The sequence below is a fragment of the Crotalus tigris genome, unplaced genomic scaffold (genome assembly GCF_016545835.1).
Source record: "Crotalus tigris isolate CLP2741 ecotype Arizona unplaced genomic scaffold, ASM1654583v1 scf7180000024151.2778019, whole genome shotgun sequence".
Classification (NCBI taxonomy): domain Eukaryota; kingdom Metazoa; phylum Chordata; class Lepidosauria; order Squamata; family Viperidae; genus Crotalus; species Crotalus tigris.
In genome coordinates, this window is record NW_024100413.1 from 308,806 (window position 1) to 324,422 (window position 15,617).

At 37.3% G+C, this 15,617-nt stretch overlaps 1 protein-coding gene across 9 annotated transcripts in view; it reads left to right on the forward strand.

The window, feature by feature from the left end:
* Positions 1-15,617, forward strand: part of BMPR1B (bone morphogenetic protein receptor type 1B) — a 188,138-nt gene that overhangs the window by 69,359 nt on the left and 103,162 nt on the right. For 4 of the 9 annotated variants that reach the window (XM_039322848.1, XM_039322850.1, XM_039322851.1 and 1 more), the window contains 2 exons: positions 447-525; positions 8,309-8,371. The gene's annotated coding sequence lies outside the window, so the exon portion shown is untranslated. Of the gene's footprint in view, positions 1-77; positions 241-446; positions 526-8,308; positions 8,372-10,858; positions 10,879-15,617 lie in introns of those variants that run through there. The other 5 variants (XM_039322853.1, XM_039322854.1, XM_039322852.1 and 2 more) reach the window with 4 other exon arrangements.

Here is a 15,617-nt window from a genome sequence, read left to right on the forward strand (position 1 = left end):
TTCCTCCGCCTCTTCTGCTTTCTTGTTTCCCCCTCTTCCCTGTTTCCCCACATAGTTTTCTTTCTTCAGAGGAGTCTTATAATTAGTCTTCTGTGCTTGAGTCTTCAGGAAAAGGCCTACAGCCTCTGTAAAACTGGCAGCCAAATGGTATTTTCCAGCCTGGCGGAAAATGGCCGGTAAGGAGCCAATTCATGCCTTTGTCTGAGCAGCTGAGAGACTTGGCCACCAAGCAATTCCAAGGTATACAATAACACAGACCAGTCTTGTGCAAATGATGGAATGAGCTAGTGCCTGGAAATAATCTTTATAGACCAAGAGGTAGCAGTACTAGAAAGGAGGAGAGACCCCCGTATATGAAGAAATGGAATCAACAGCAACTGTGGACTTAATTTTAAGTTGGTTTTGGAGCATTGTTTTATGTTACCTCTGTTCTTTTCATCTGTTAGGTTCAGAGGGCTTCTTACTGTTAAGGAGAACAGTCTTCTAGCAACACAGTGGAAATTGGCTAAAGGAAAGATTGTGAAGGTATGTAACCACTTTTTATTTTGTTGTTGGTTTTCCCTTCTTCATCTACAGTGAGGAGCTCTGAGTGATTGCATGCCCACTGTTTGGGTGAGCAAAGCTGCCTTCTGTAGGTTTGTTGTGTACTACAGTTGTTTCCATTCATGGGATTACTGTATGAACACTGTTGGCTGGAAATTATTTTCTTATGCCTACAGTTTCGTAGCTTCTGCTTTCAAGTACCAATTGTCATTATTTTGCATATATACTGGGTGCATACAGATGGAATGGGACAATTGCCAGTGCCAGCTCACCTCAGCGAATTCACCACGGTCAAGTCAGCATGGCCAACTTGCTGCGGGACAACTTGCCACGGCCAACTTACCACAGTGAGACAACCTCACTATGGCACAATTCAACAATTTAAATTATTTAAAACAGGGCTCCCCAACCCCGGTATTGGGCCATGCATGCCAACAACCGGTCTGCACAAACAAGCAAAGCCCCATCCATGACAATAACTATTTTCAAAAGCATGCTGCCTTTTTCATGCACTTTTGGGAGGCTGCAGACACCACGTGAGAATGAGGTACACACATGTGCAGATTGTCTGAAAATGAATTTGTTTATTTATTTTACTTTAATTATTTGACATTTCTTTAGATATTTTTTTATATCATATCCAATATAATTGGGTTTTTCATTGTTGTAAGTTACCCAGAGTCACTGAGAGTGAGTTGAGCAGCCATATAAGTTTTCTTAAATACATAAATAAACATAATACATAGCACCACACACAGTTTGACTCTAATTATATTTTAAATAAATGAATATGTTTCTCTTTTGTTCAGAGGTAAGGTGACATGCCAGCAGAATCAGGTTAAGTGATCCAACTTTTTGACTCATTGAACCTAAAAAGTTTGCCAACACTGAGCTAGTTAGAAACAAAGAGGTATATTTAAAAAGTCAAGGTAATCCTTGATGTACGACCAAAATTGAGCCCAAAATTTCTGTTAAGTGAGACCTGTGTTAAGTGAGTTTTGCCCTGTTTTACGACTTTTCTTTCCATCATTGTTAAGTGAATCACTGTAGTTCTTAAGGTAGTAACATGGTTGTTTAATGAACTTGGCTTCCCCATTAACTTTGTCAGAAGGTCACATAAGGGGAATCACGCAACCCTGGGATACAGCAGCCGTCATAAATGTGAGCCAGTTGTCAAGCGTCCACATTTTGTTCACATGACCATGGGGATGCTACAGAGGTCATAAGGATGAGAAATAGTCATAAGTTTTTCAGGGCTGTGGTAACTTTGAATGGCCACTAACTGTTTTAAGTCGAGGACTTTGTAGCTTAGTTTTCTTATTTTATTTTTTAAGATTGTAAGGATTGAACTAAAATAAATATTAGCCTATTTATGTTTTTTTGGGAAGGTGACATGCCTTGTGGAGTTTTACCTAAACTATGGCTGGATTTGTATTTTAAACCATTTGGTATGGTTTCTTTGGTTTTGCCTAGGTCTGCAGTATTCAGCCAGCCATTGTACTGTGTAAACTATGGTTATCTAACCATTGGTGGTTTAATCAGTAAGCCATGGCCGAACACAATTAGTGAACCCAACATATGTATGAAGTCATTAGAGTTTATAGCTATACATTTTTCCAAATTTACCCAAATCAGTTTTCAGATATCAGTTTTTTTAAACAAATCAGATGTTATGTACCTGAGAATAATGTCCAAAATGCCATTACTTTATTTCCTCTCCAGATGTATTCCTTTCATCTAAATTCCAGTGAACTTGATAGGCAAGTTATTCTCTTTTGAAAAAAAATTTCAAAAGACAATAAGTGATGAGTGAAACATTCTATCATTCCCTTGCATGTATTTTTCCTTTGATTGACTCAACCACTTGCCAGTGTGTTTCATACTTGCTTAAGACTAAATTGAATTTAAACAAATGTGTCTGCATGCTTGGATCATTTCTGGATCCATATATACAGTATAATGCTAATATAAATTGACCCTAAAGGATTGGAAGAATAGTCCAATTGTAGTAATCTGGGAAGAAAAAAAACCTGGCTTCATTTTATAGGATGTTTCAAGGAATATACATTGTATAGGAAGGCTTATATCAAAGGATAATGTATCCATAACACAATGGGAGAAAAACCATTTAAAATCTCTTCATTGTGCAAGTGTTTTAGACTATCTATTTGGATAGCATGTCATTATGAAAGTAATCCTCGACTTACGAAAGCAGTTGAGCCCCAAATTTCTGTTGTTAAGTGAAAAAAATTGTTAAGTGAGTTTGCATCATTTTACAGCCTTTCTTGCCAAGTTGTTAAGTGAATCACTGCAGTTGATAAGTTAGTAACCGGGTTGTTAAGTGAATCTGGCTTTCCCATTGACTTTGCTTGTCAGAAGGTCACAAAAGGTGATCACATAGCAACTGTCATAAATATGAATCAGTTACCAAGCATCTGAATTTTGATCATATGATCATGGGCATGCTGCAAAGATCATAACTGAAAAATGGTCATTGGTTACTTTTTTCAGTGAGCAACTTTGAATGCTCACTAAATAAACTGTTGTTAAGTCGAAGACTACCTGTATATTGTATTTTTATTATTAAGTAGGAGTGAGACTCTTATGGGACTTTTTTCTCTTTTTTCTCAGATGTTAAATTAATAGACTGATTTTATTTATATGTACTGTCCCAAGGCCTAGCTGCATATAGAGAAAATGCACAGAAATGAAGCTAATGATCTTATTATACTCTGCATCATATGATGTATTTTTATCAGGTGAAAAGTTATATTGTACAATGGTTAAACATATGAGCAAATTGAACTATGTAAAGGTTGGCATAATTCTTGATGAAACAGATTTAAAAGTGAATGAATTTCATAGAAAAGTATGACTATTCACATTGTACTTGTCACGAAAAGACTCTTTTATCATCCCTGCATGGTTAAATCAGTGCATATACTGCTTGAATCTTTAGTTGGGCTCACTTGTAGCAATAGCCGTTTTTTGGGAGAGTCTCTTCCCACAATACTTGTCAGATCCAAGTGAATTAAAATAGTGAAAGAATCAAATCTCCTAACTTTTCTAAATAATCACTAGCAACTGATAAGCATTTGGGGATCTCATTTAAAAAAAACCTAAAGGTGAACTTTTAGAACCATATTTAAAAGTGAAAAAATGTGTAAACGTGAAACCTTTAATCTGAAGTTTAATTTTAAAGTATTTCCAAATGTGTATGAGAAGGTACAAGAAATATTCTGTTCATGAAGCATCCAACCCATACCAAAATCTGGAAGATAAAAATTGATGCCGCGAATACCCTTTGGAGACAGGCACTTTGATTTGTGAAGATGAATTGCCCCTTGAGAATAACCATCTCATTGAGCAGAGATCCAGTTATGTTTCTATATCCTTTATGGTCCAGATCAGATTACCATAAACCCTTATGTTTAAAAACTTCTTCCCCACCCTGAAGGTCAGCATATCTTTTGCTTAGTGCCAAAGCATTGAAGCAGGACCTGCTTTTGTTGAAGACTGAAATAAACCAGTGAGTTCTGGTTATTTATTACATATCCCCCTGCTTCCAGAAGTGTAAAGTATAAAGTATGACTTTTAATTAACAAGCACATTGTCTCTGTGCTTTGACGTGGAAAATTACATATCAGTTTCTGTACTGGTTAGCTGACTATGCCATCATTCCCGGTGACAATGCATAATCACTCTCTTCGTTTTCCATCATCTGTTTTTTGGCTTTTCACACTACTTTGTTAATTAGCAAACTGTAACAAATGACCAGAGTTGATTGTGTGCAAGAAGTAACCATATTCCATCACATGCTATTGAGCTGCAATCATTTGCCAGCCCATTGATGTTTGCTAATCTTTTGAAATGTGATTTCCATGTTTATATTCTGCTGGTAAATCAAATTTGGCAAGTCAAATACATTGGCAAAGTCAAATAAGTTGGAGAAGCAAAGCGACCTGAATTCTGTTGCAAGCTTTTGAAGGCTGCTTCACTTTGAAATGAGATTTCGTTATAATGGAAAAATCTGGCTAATTATTAATAGGAAGACTTTGAGGAATTGTGGTTTATAACTCTTTCTCAGTGCCAACTTAAGAAATGTAGTAGCTACTAATATTTAGCTACTAAATCCCTAAGATAGGGAAGGGCAAGGAAGAAAAATGGAAGTACAAGCACGTGGAGAATTAAAAGAAAGTATTTAGGTGGAGTTGACATCATTCTTAAGTTTGTGTTAATTAAATATGAGAAAATTAATCAAATATAATACACTGAAGGTCTAGAGGATACTTAGAACTATTGGTTGTAGATTATACTAGAGCAAACTTACTGCCTTATAGATGACCTAAGATTCCTATATATATTTTTGGAGGTAAGGACATGTTCCCTTGGCAGCTAAATGGACAAAACTTGGCATTTATTTGGGGAATGGTTTGTCTTTGCCTTCTTCCTAGGGCTAAGAGAAAGTGCTTCGCCCAAAATCATTGAGTTGGTTTTCATTCTTAAGGCAGGACTAGATCTCACAATCCCCCCACTTTTAGTACACTACCTTTAACCATTAAGTGAAACTGGCTGATCTTTTTCTTTTTTAAATATTTCTGAGAAATAAAGTCCAAACACATCAGAAAGTTTCCAGGTGTAGATTAGGTAGAATTCATCAATAGGAAGGTTGGAGAATCTGTAATAATATGTGGGAATGACCTTGAAAGGTGCTTCCTTCTAAGACAGGTGTTAAACTGCTGGGCCACCGGCCGGATGCGTCATGGCGAAACTGCGCCCACCCCATTGCAAGCAACGGAAAAAAAAGTTGTGATATGTCGCGACACGTCATGTGATGTTGCAAGTTTGACAACCCTATTCTAAGAGGTGCTGTCTAGGGAGATAGCATAGGCCAGGGGTCGCCAACCTGTGTGCCCAATGGTAGCAGGCTGTGGCCTGCTGGCCACCAGGCTGTGGGACAGGCTAGTCAGTGTGCATGCATGTGCGCACACACACTCTCACTTGTGCTAGCGCCGTGGCTGCGGGGCACAAAAACAGGATGCCATGGATTGGGGCACAAAAATTGGTCGCTGCTGTGCCTTGGGGAGTGAAAATGGGCGCCGCCACACCAGAAGGCGTGAAAATAGGCCACTGCTGCACTGCAAGGCATAAAAATGGTCACCGCCACGCTGTGGAGCATAGAAACAAGGCTAGTGAGTATCACGCGGGCGCTAGCCCCATCCCACTTGCAGCACGCATGTGTTTGCTGCGCCATGTGCACGCACGCACACATGTAAAATGCTTCCCCCTCCCTTTTCCTACGGTCTGCCAACCAACAAAGTTTGGTGACCTCTGGCATAGGCCACAGGTAGATAGTGGGAGGGGCAAAAGCTCAGGAGACACTTCCCTAATTTCTCAGGGTGTAAAGGAGACAGGGAAAATTGGAATTTCAGACTTGCAAGAATCTGTTAACGTGGCCTTACAATAAAGTAGAATTAACTTATCTGGTGCTGTTTCCTGTCTAATCTGCCTGATCAAGCTGATAGAATCTTTCTACTGGTCAGCCAGCGAGTCCCACACTGCTTCAAGAATGATAACAGTAAAAGTCTGTAATCCCTTAATTTTTAACCATAAATTTCAAAGTCATTGTTTTAAAAACAGAACCAAGTTCAGTTAATCTCCTGTAATAGAATCTTATACAACATCACTAAGAAAGTGATGTCTGCTGTCTCTTATAGCTAAACAAGGATATAAGTTGTAACATACTACCCACCCTTATCATAGTTTCGGAAGCAAGGAATGAGCCGAGGTGGCGCAGCAGTTAGAGTGCAGTACTGCAGGCCACTTTAGCTGACTGTGTTTAGCAGGTCAGCGGTTCAAATCTCACCGGCTCAAGGTTGACTCAGCCTTCCATCCTTCTGGGGTAGGTAAAATGAGGACCCAGATTGTTGGGGGCAATGTAAATATATATATACATTGCTTACTGGTGTACACCGCTTAGAGAGTGCTTGCACTTAAAAGCGGTATATAAGTCTCATAAATAAATAAATAAATAAATAAATAAGGAAGCTGTTTATTTTTGGCATATTTTCTCTGTTCTCGAATTTAGCCTGCTTCCTAGTCTACCCCAATTGCTTCTAAGAGGGTACTAATAGTGACTCAGAAATCCAAGTTGTCAGCAGAAGTCTGATCCAAGTGCTGATAATTCAGATCCTTTACATCTTGATCCTACAAACTTTGATAGAGACCCCCGAATAAGCTTTATGGACTTTAAACTTCTTTTTATTCTAAGTCAGTTTCTAAATCTTCCTTGCAAGGTGCTATAATTTTAAAGAGAAAGTTTTGGGTGTCCTCTAGATATGTTGTATTACATATCTGAGAAGTGTTTTGCTCCCTGGGAATTGTGAGTTAAACACAATTACAAAGACATCATATAGGTCAGTGTTTCTCAACCATGGGAACTTTAAGGTATGTGGACTTCAACTCCCAAAATTCCCAAGATTGGGAAACAGTGACATACGTTTATGGTTGAAAGCAAAATTTAAGACCAAATCAGTGATATTTGAACTTCTTTTTTATAATCACCCACATTACGTATGTTTAGGCAGCCTATTTGTGACTTAAATAAATTGTAAATACACCACCTAGTGGCTGGAATTAGATAAGTAAAATAATTAAAAGGTACAGATTTGATAATAGAAGTCTTGTCCATGCGGTCTTGGCTTTTTACTCTCTATATAACATTCTGTACTTAGAAGTTTGAAATGAATATTGCATATATTTGAATATTGCATATATTGGAGTGGATGACAAATGTGTTTGAAATAACATTATTTTAGTTCTTAATGCATATAATCAACATACCAATTATTTTAAGATGGTGGAGATTTTGCTTTTTAACTCCACATTTTATGTTTATTTTTCTGAATTGTGATATCTTCATCACAAGCTTATGTGAAATTAAGATGCTTATCATTGCAAAAATAAGCTTCTGAATCAATATGGTTCAGAATTTTCCAATAGCAAAGTATAATTAAACCTTTATATTCTTTGTACGCTGGCTCTTTTTTATGGCGATTTGGGGTTGGGTATTCATTATAATGTCTTCCACAAATTGAATTAATGATACATTTAGATATTTTGTTGTTATGCCTTGGAAATAATGAGGTTTCTGGATGCAGTTTTTTCAAAGATACATTTCTAAAAGGAGATGATGCCAATACAGTGACAGTATTCTTTATCTCATTGTCTGTGTCTTTATAAAAAAAAATCAAAGTTGATTGTTTTCCTTTAAGTAAATATTAATGGCTAATTTATTTTTTTATGTTTCATTGGCATCCTTCAGTCTCGAGAGACTATGGTATCGTGCTCTGGAAAGAGGTCCTAAGGCAGCATCTGGTGTGGCTAAAAAGGCCAATTTGAGAATGGCAGTCCCTTCCACACTGAGGGCAGATACAATCTGTCCTCTGTCCAGTCCCCAAATTTTGCTGGTTCTGGGACTGCCTCTTTGCCTCAGCCTGCTGCACAAGTGTCTCTTCAAATTGGAGAAGGCCATGTTGTCTCTTGCAGATATCCTTATATTGCAGCTCAGGTCTCCCTCTGGGGCGCTTTTCCTGCACTAGTTCTCCATACAAGAAAATGCCTTGTGGCTATTTTTTATGTAGTGCTATAGGAAAACAAGCCCCATTTTATCCATTGTCCAGGCTCGCTCCACTTTTAAAATTAACTAGACATTCTGTAACCCACTGGGTTATTCTTTCCATAAATGTTACCTTTTCATCCTCAGGAGAGTCCCAGGGAAACCTCTATCTCCCTCCACCTTGACTGACCGATGGAAGTATCTACCAAGGTAAGGGGGAACAAAAGGAGTGGTAGACCATGAGTAAAACTGTACCCCTCCATCCTATTCTGGTGTGTCCCCAAGGGTTCCCTCTTCTAGAGAGATAGAAGACTCATCTGTTGCCGGTGGTTCCCAGCCAGCCACTCCCTTGTTCTTCCCTCATTGACCACTGCTGGTAAGAGATTAGAAATTTCATCCTCAGATCTAAAGCAGCTAATGTTCACTTATCCATTTAGATGTGGGGACCAGAGGGAGATGGAAAAGGCTACAAAAGATACACCCCTTCCATCTCCCCTTGCGTTATGCATCCTATGGACTTTGGGGGAGTGTAGTCAGAAGGAATGGTGATATTGAAGCAGGCCCAACTCCCTCAAATTTAATTCCCATGGGAGTCACAGGTCCTGGCATTCTGTAAGTTAGCCCATTACCTTGATTCAATCATTGTTGCCCTATAACTGCCAATTTTGCCCACCCGAAGGTTACTAACAAATAGATATGAGAGTTTTAGTAGTATACAGATGTAATTCAAGTTGTGTAATCCAGAAAATGTACACAAGACTGATTTTGTTTCAAATCATAAGCAGAACTGCAGGACAGGCAATTTTTAATCATGAAAGTTTATTTTGATATTAGTAACAGTTAAATATTGGGTCTTTTAAAAATGCCATTTTACTTGTAAATTATATTTGAATAATAAAGTAAGTTCTGCTACATTTCCAATATCAAAAATTCCTGAAGATAATCCTTGGGAAAAGTGTATTAAGTTGTTCTGTGTCTCTACCCCTGCCCTAGTTTCTATGGAATTCTGACTTCCATTCGGTGATTTTTTTAACCATCCTTTGCATGTATGTATTTATGTATATATGTTCCATTGTCAAAATTCTGTTAGAAACATTAATTTCAATCCTGCTTATATTTTGGCTTCCACATAGCATTGACAAGATCAACATATTTAATGTCTTGGAAGCTGATCCCTGAACTAAATATGTGACTGCATGAAGGGCAGTCAGTGTCATGAGAGTAATGTCAGTGGGGAATAGGGTGGAGGATTCATCATGTGTGAATGATTCTCATATATTGAGTACTTCTTAAAAAGAGCCCTGGTGGCTTAGTGCTTAGAATGCAATACTGTGGGCTAACTCTGCCCACACTCTGGAGTTCGATTCTGACAGACTCAATGTTGACTCATATTTCCATCATTCTGAAGTGGGTAAAATGCAGACCCAGATTGTTGGGGGCAATGTGCTGACTTTGTAAGCCATTTAGAGAGTGCTGTAAAGCACCATGGGGCGGTATATGAGTCTTAAGTGATATTGCAATTGCTTATGCCAGACTTACTATTTACATAATCAAATATATTATGAGCTTTGATTTATTTAGCACTGGGGAAAAGGCTACATCAAGAACTGTAAATTTCTCTGCAACTTCCATATGATATGCTGCCCTTTCAGTTTAATGTAAAAACAAATTCTTCAGTGTCAAATATTGAGCCATGATTTAATAGTTGCATATCAGACTATTAAAGAACAGCACCTTTATGCTAGCTTTTTTGATATATGTAAGAAGTTCAGACACATTCCCATTGATACCTTTCTTATTTGTAACTAAGTATTTCATATTTGAAAAAATGGCCAATTAAATTTTACTGAGTAAACATTGCCAATTTACTGGCTTCCAGCTTGTCTCTTTCAATTGCTGTATTGAGATTTTGAGGTGTAATATTTATTTGTTTGATCACATTCTTTAAAAAATAAAAATGTGATTCTTCAACTAACTACTCATGCAGGGGAAAAAAAAATAGGAAGGATAATTAGCCTTGTGGATACCTGGCAAAATTTGGGCAGCAGTAGAGGATTCCTTTACTTTCTATTGGAATCTCCTGACTATAGTATTTTTTCTTTCTCCTGGCTAGTATAACCTGTTCAGGCAACCTTTTCAACTATGCAAGCAGTGACCAGAATAGCAGTCTTCTAGTCTTTTCTTAAGTTTGTTTCTCACTGTGTATTTCAGCTACATCACATTTGTAAATTTTCCCATTTCCCAACTGCTAAAAGTTTGCCTCACATAAATGATACTGTTATCATTACAGTGTCCTGCCTAATTAAGAATGGTAAAAGTCAAAACCATTAAAAAACAAAAATTAGAATATTTCGGACATGTGATACATCACCCAGAAAAATATGGCATACTCCATTTAATCCTCCAGGGAAAGATTGAAGGCAAACGAGATCCAGGCAGAAGAAGAACATCGTGGTTTCAAAATCTAAGGGACTGGTTTGGACAAAACTCAGCAGCACTTTTTTGTGCGGCTGCTGATAAAAACAGGATCGCCAACATGATTGCCAACGTCTGATAATGGATATGGCAAAAGAAGAAGAAGGAGGAGGAAGAGGAGGAGGAGGAGGAAGAGGAAGAGGAGGAGTTTATTTACAGTCCAAGACCGATCATGAATGATATATCAAATACAGCAAATAAAACACATATTGAAAAGTTCTGAGACAGTCCTGAAACAATTGGTAATATAAATAAGGCATCAAATGGCTTCTAGAAGCCATAGCTACTATATTGTTAAGTATATCGAAGTATATGAAAATTGGTCCGAAAGAAGGTGAATGCTCACCTCATAGTCATATAAGGAACCATGTTTTCTGATAATGATCAATCCCTTGTTATCTTCTGGGTCCTCAGGAGTCCAGAGAAAAGGTCTTAGTGCAATTCTAATCGAAAGAGAATCAATCCGTTTATCAGCTAATTCTCTAAATCCTTATAATGCTTTTACAACCAAACTTAATCATCATTCAAAATTATTTTGACAGGTGGTCAGGTTCTGTTCCTTTTTCTTGATTGCTCCCTTGGACTTCAAACTTGCATCTTGTCCTTCAATTTTTTATGGTTACCTTAAGATGATCCTTTTGCCTTGCTGTGAGTTTTGCAACTTTGATCCTCAATTGTTTGACATGGTGCTGGAATGTTAGTCTCATCATAACCATGTATTTTGCGTACATTTTCATGTTGTTACCGATCTAGACTTTGAACATCTGTAGTGTTTAACAGATAGGACTTCCCAACCTGGTTGCCATCTAAATACATGGACTTTACCCACAGAATTCTCAGGCCCAGCAGGGCTATTGCTGAGAATTGTAAGGTATTAAGTATAAATCTTTATTAAAAGATGGAGTATGATAAAGGGTTTAAGTACAGGTAGTTCTCAACTTACAACCATCACTGAGCCCAAAATTTATGTTGCTAAGTGAGAAATTTGTTAAGTGAGTTTTGCTCCATTTTACGACTTTTCTCAACGGTAGTTTAAGTGAATCTGGTTTCCCCTTTGACACCAAAGGGGATCACATAACTCTGGGACACTGCAACCATCATAAATATGAGTCAATTGTCAAGCATCCAAATGTAAATCAATGACCATGGGGATGCTGCAAAAATCATAAGTGTGAAAAAACAGTCATAAGGCATTTTTTTCAGTGCAGTTGTAACTTCAAATGGTCACTAAATGTACTGTTGCAAATGGAGGACTGCCTGTATTTAAATATGTGAATATTCCCAGAAATAATAAAGATGCCTGCGTAGAATGACTTTCAAAACTGGGTGGTTTAAAGCAGCAGGCAGAGAAAAGGGAACCAAGAATAAATGTCCTTTTATAAAACATATTACTTAGTTTAGAAAACCTATATCCAAATCCGTAAGAAACATTAAGTCTGTTCATAGCTGTTCGCTAAGGTTTTCCTTTCTTAGGAAGAAGTATTGTGTTGAGAATAAGTGATTTCTCAATATAGGTAGTACTGAATTCTTTTCTACTTTCTTGAATAAAGCTATTAAACCATTCTCAGTATATATAGTGCTTTTAGTTTTCAGGGATATAAGGTCTATGCCAATAAATACATTTGAAAATATTCTAAAATTCTATGCCACTTACAAATGCTGATGTGTTTAGCACATAATCATACACAGTTGTTAATACACGGGGGCAGGAAAGGCTTAAGCTGCAGTTGGAACTGGAACTTAGATACTTTGAACTTTCAAAAGTACAAGATATATTTTTTCTGCTTGTCTGCCAGTGGCTATTTATACTGGAAGTGCAATATAGTATTCTTGTTTTAAAATCAAGACTATCATAAATCAGACAGTAATAAATGAACCTAATACTTAAAGACTAAATCAGTCTCTTGGTAGTTCACATACTTGGTAATATGCTATTCAGAAGAATGATAAAACAACACCACAATTTATGATCCCCCCCACACAAACTATTTTCTGTTTCACTGTAGAAACCAACAAAGGTTGAAAGCGTTTGGTTGGGAAGGTGGTCCAAGTGAACCTTTTATGAAGATGAAAACATTCATTATGTTACATGTGTCTTGACTTCTAGAAAAATTCCTGTAGAGGAATCCCAGTGAGACAAATGGAATTATTCTATTGTGCTGTTTGATTTTTGCATTAAAGTTTAGTGCTTCATCTACCTCAATTATTATAATTCAGGGGAGTAGTGACATTTATAATAGGCATTTTGGTTAATAGTGATTATATAAAATGGTACTAGTAAAACACTTAAATAGCTGTTCTATTACTGTATCTTGACTGAAAAACAGTTTTTAGTAAGTGCCGGAAACTTAGTTTTTCTGTTTTACATTATATGATAAAAAAAATAAAATTAGAGTCCAAGATTTTGCTTCACTGTACAATAGATTATCTGGAAGCCTGTGAATAAGATATGTTGTGATATTGATAGGGAACATTTTTCATGTCTTAGAGCAGTGGTTCTCAACCTGTGGGTTGGGACTCCATTTAGGGTCGAACGACCATTTCATGGGGGTCGCCAAATAACGCAGTCCATCATTTTTTTCTCCTTTTCCTTAGCTGTGCTACTCCCTCTTACTCTATTGGCTTTTGAAAGCCAATAGAATAAACTCTCTTGAATAGAGTCTAATTCTATTGGCTTTCAAAAGCCAATAGGAATTGTCCAGGCTGTCTCTGTCCTGCTGAGCCCGCCAAAAGTCCCATTCTGCAAACGGTGCTGCACCAGTTGAGTAGTCCTCAACTTACGACCGGTTGAGTAGTCATTGACTTACGACCGGTTGGGGTCGCGGGATTAAAAAGGTTGAGAACCACTGTCTTAGAGGCTGACAGTCAAAAGACTGTCCCACGTTGCCACTGAATGAATTGAATATGCAATTTATGCAAAATGTAGAATTGAAGATTCAGCTTTCTTAGAATGAAAAAGAAAATGTGTCTGTGTTTTGTATGTGAGATAGAGAGTTTCATTATAATAATATAATTGTAGAATGATGGGACCAAGATTTCTGTATTTTTTTTTTTTTTAACCAGTTCATATGGCAATACTCAGATTTAGGTTTACTTGAACTGAGCATCTAACAAAGCTATAATTGAGCTCATTTGGGCCTCATGGATTACTATTACAGAAATGAATGTTGACTTTACTGTAAGGAAAATACATTTTTAGAAAAGTAGGACGGTATCCTTGGTGGGGGACTCTGCTCTTTTTATTTATTTATTTATTTTCCCCAGAATCACTAAATCGTTCAATTCCTCAATGCTTTGAACATATTCAGTTGGGCTGATTTAGATTACTCTTGAATAGATGAACTATTTGGCTATAAAGCTTGGAATCTGACAGTTCTTTAGCTGGTATTGGCCTTCATATGTATCAAGTTCTTCCCAAGAATCTAGGATGTCATAATGTTTATGTGTATTATACATATAAACAGCACAGTATATATGCAGAGGCAAGCAGTATGGACTTTGCCAATTGACTGATGGAAATTTTGTCAATGTGCAGATTTCTTAAGCACTGCTCAAGAGTTTTTGGAATGGCACTTAGTTTGTTGTTAACCACTGATACCATCATGGCTGGTTTATGCCATAATCTTTCAGTTTCAGTTTTCAGATCTTGAAAACTTCATGTTCTTCTCCAATTCTTTGAGTTCTATCTATTATATCTTGGTATTACCACATCAGTTATTCACATTTTCTTCTTTTCGACCAGTTAAATCTTGCTATGAGCCAAGACTTTATCAGTTTATATTCAGAAATCCCACAATATTTTAACCTTATTAGGGTTCATCGCACAGTTAGCCAAGCATTTAGACTAGATTTAGCATTATCCTCCTCCTCCTCCTCCTCCTCCTCCTCCTCCTCCTCCTCCTCCTCCTCCTCCTCCTCCTCCTCCTCATTATTAGTAGTATTGTTAGTAGTATTAGTATTATTAGTATCATTAGTATCAGTAGAATCAGTATTATTAGTATTAGTATTATATCATTAGTTGGTCTGAACTAACACTATTTGCTCTGATAGTTCTTCAGGCTGTCAGACTTTTTATTTCTGTTTCAGTGCATATATTGTAGTACAAGTCACCACAGTTAAACTAAGGGCCTAAATTTTGAGTTGTATTCTACTACACCCATGATACTTAACCATTTGATCTGGTGTAACATAAATGATCTAGACAGAAATCTGTAGCATTCCAAGGACAATACAGTTTGGGTGGGGCTGCTTTTCCCACGAAAGAATAGATTTGCAGTGTGAGAATATTTTCTTTTATCCTCAGTTGTCACTGGGGGTCAGCACCAGTAGATAGACTAGACCAGATGATCAGCTCCACAGGAAGACTATAATAACAAAATCTCACCAGTCTGATTGTCCTATAGCTCCTCCCCCTTCTTATATTCCAGTGAATCAGGAATGTGCCTGAGTCACTTCTAAATGCTATCTCATTTTTCTGGGTTTTAAAAAAAGTTTCAACTTTTACGTAGGCAGTGGTTCTTGCTTATTTCTATCAAGGTTATGTTCTGTGCCTTCTATATTGATTCACAGGTAGTATTTAAGAAAAGTATAAAGACTTTTTTTATCAGTCCTTTTTACCTGATAGATCAGCAGCCCTCAACCTTTTGGGCACATGGACTAGTTCCGTGGAGAGTGGTTTTTCTGTAGACTGGGAATGGGCAGGGTTTCGCTTGTTGCCTGCATCCAGCATGTGCAGATCGGCGACGTTTCGTGGCCCATGTATCGGGGATCCCTATGTTAGAGGATTGAAGTATTTACTTAAGTGTTAATTTTAATCTGTACTTAAACTTATACTTAATCTATGTTTGGGCTTTTGTAGGGATCATCCGGTATTTTTGATGATCATTTATTGATCCACATAATGAAAATATTGGGATCTCATGGTCTAAAAGCAGAGTGGAATGTGTTGTTGTCATTATTTCTGAGAGCTACATTCAAGAAA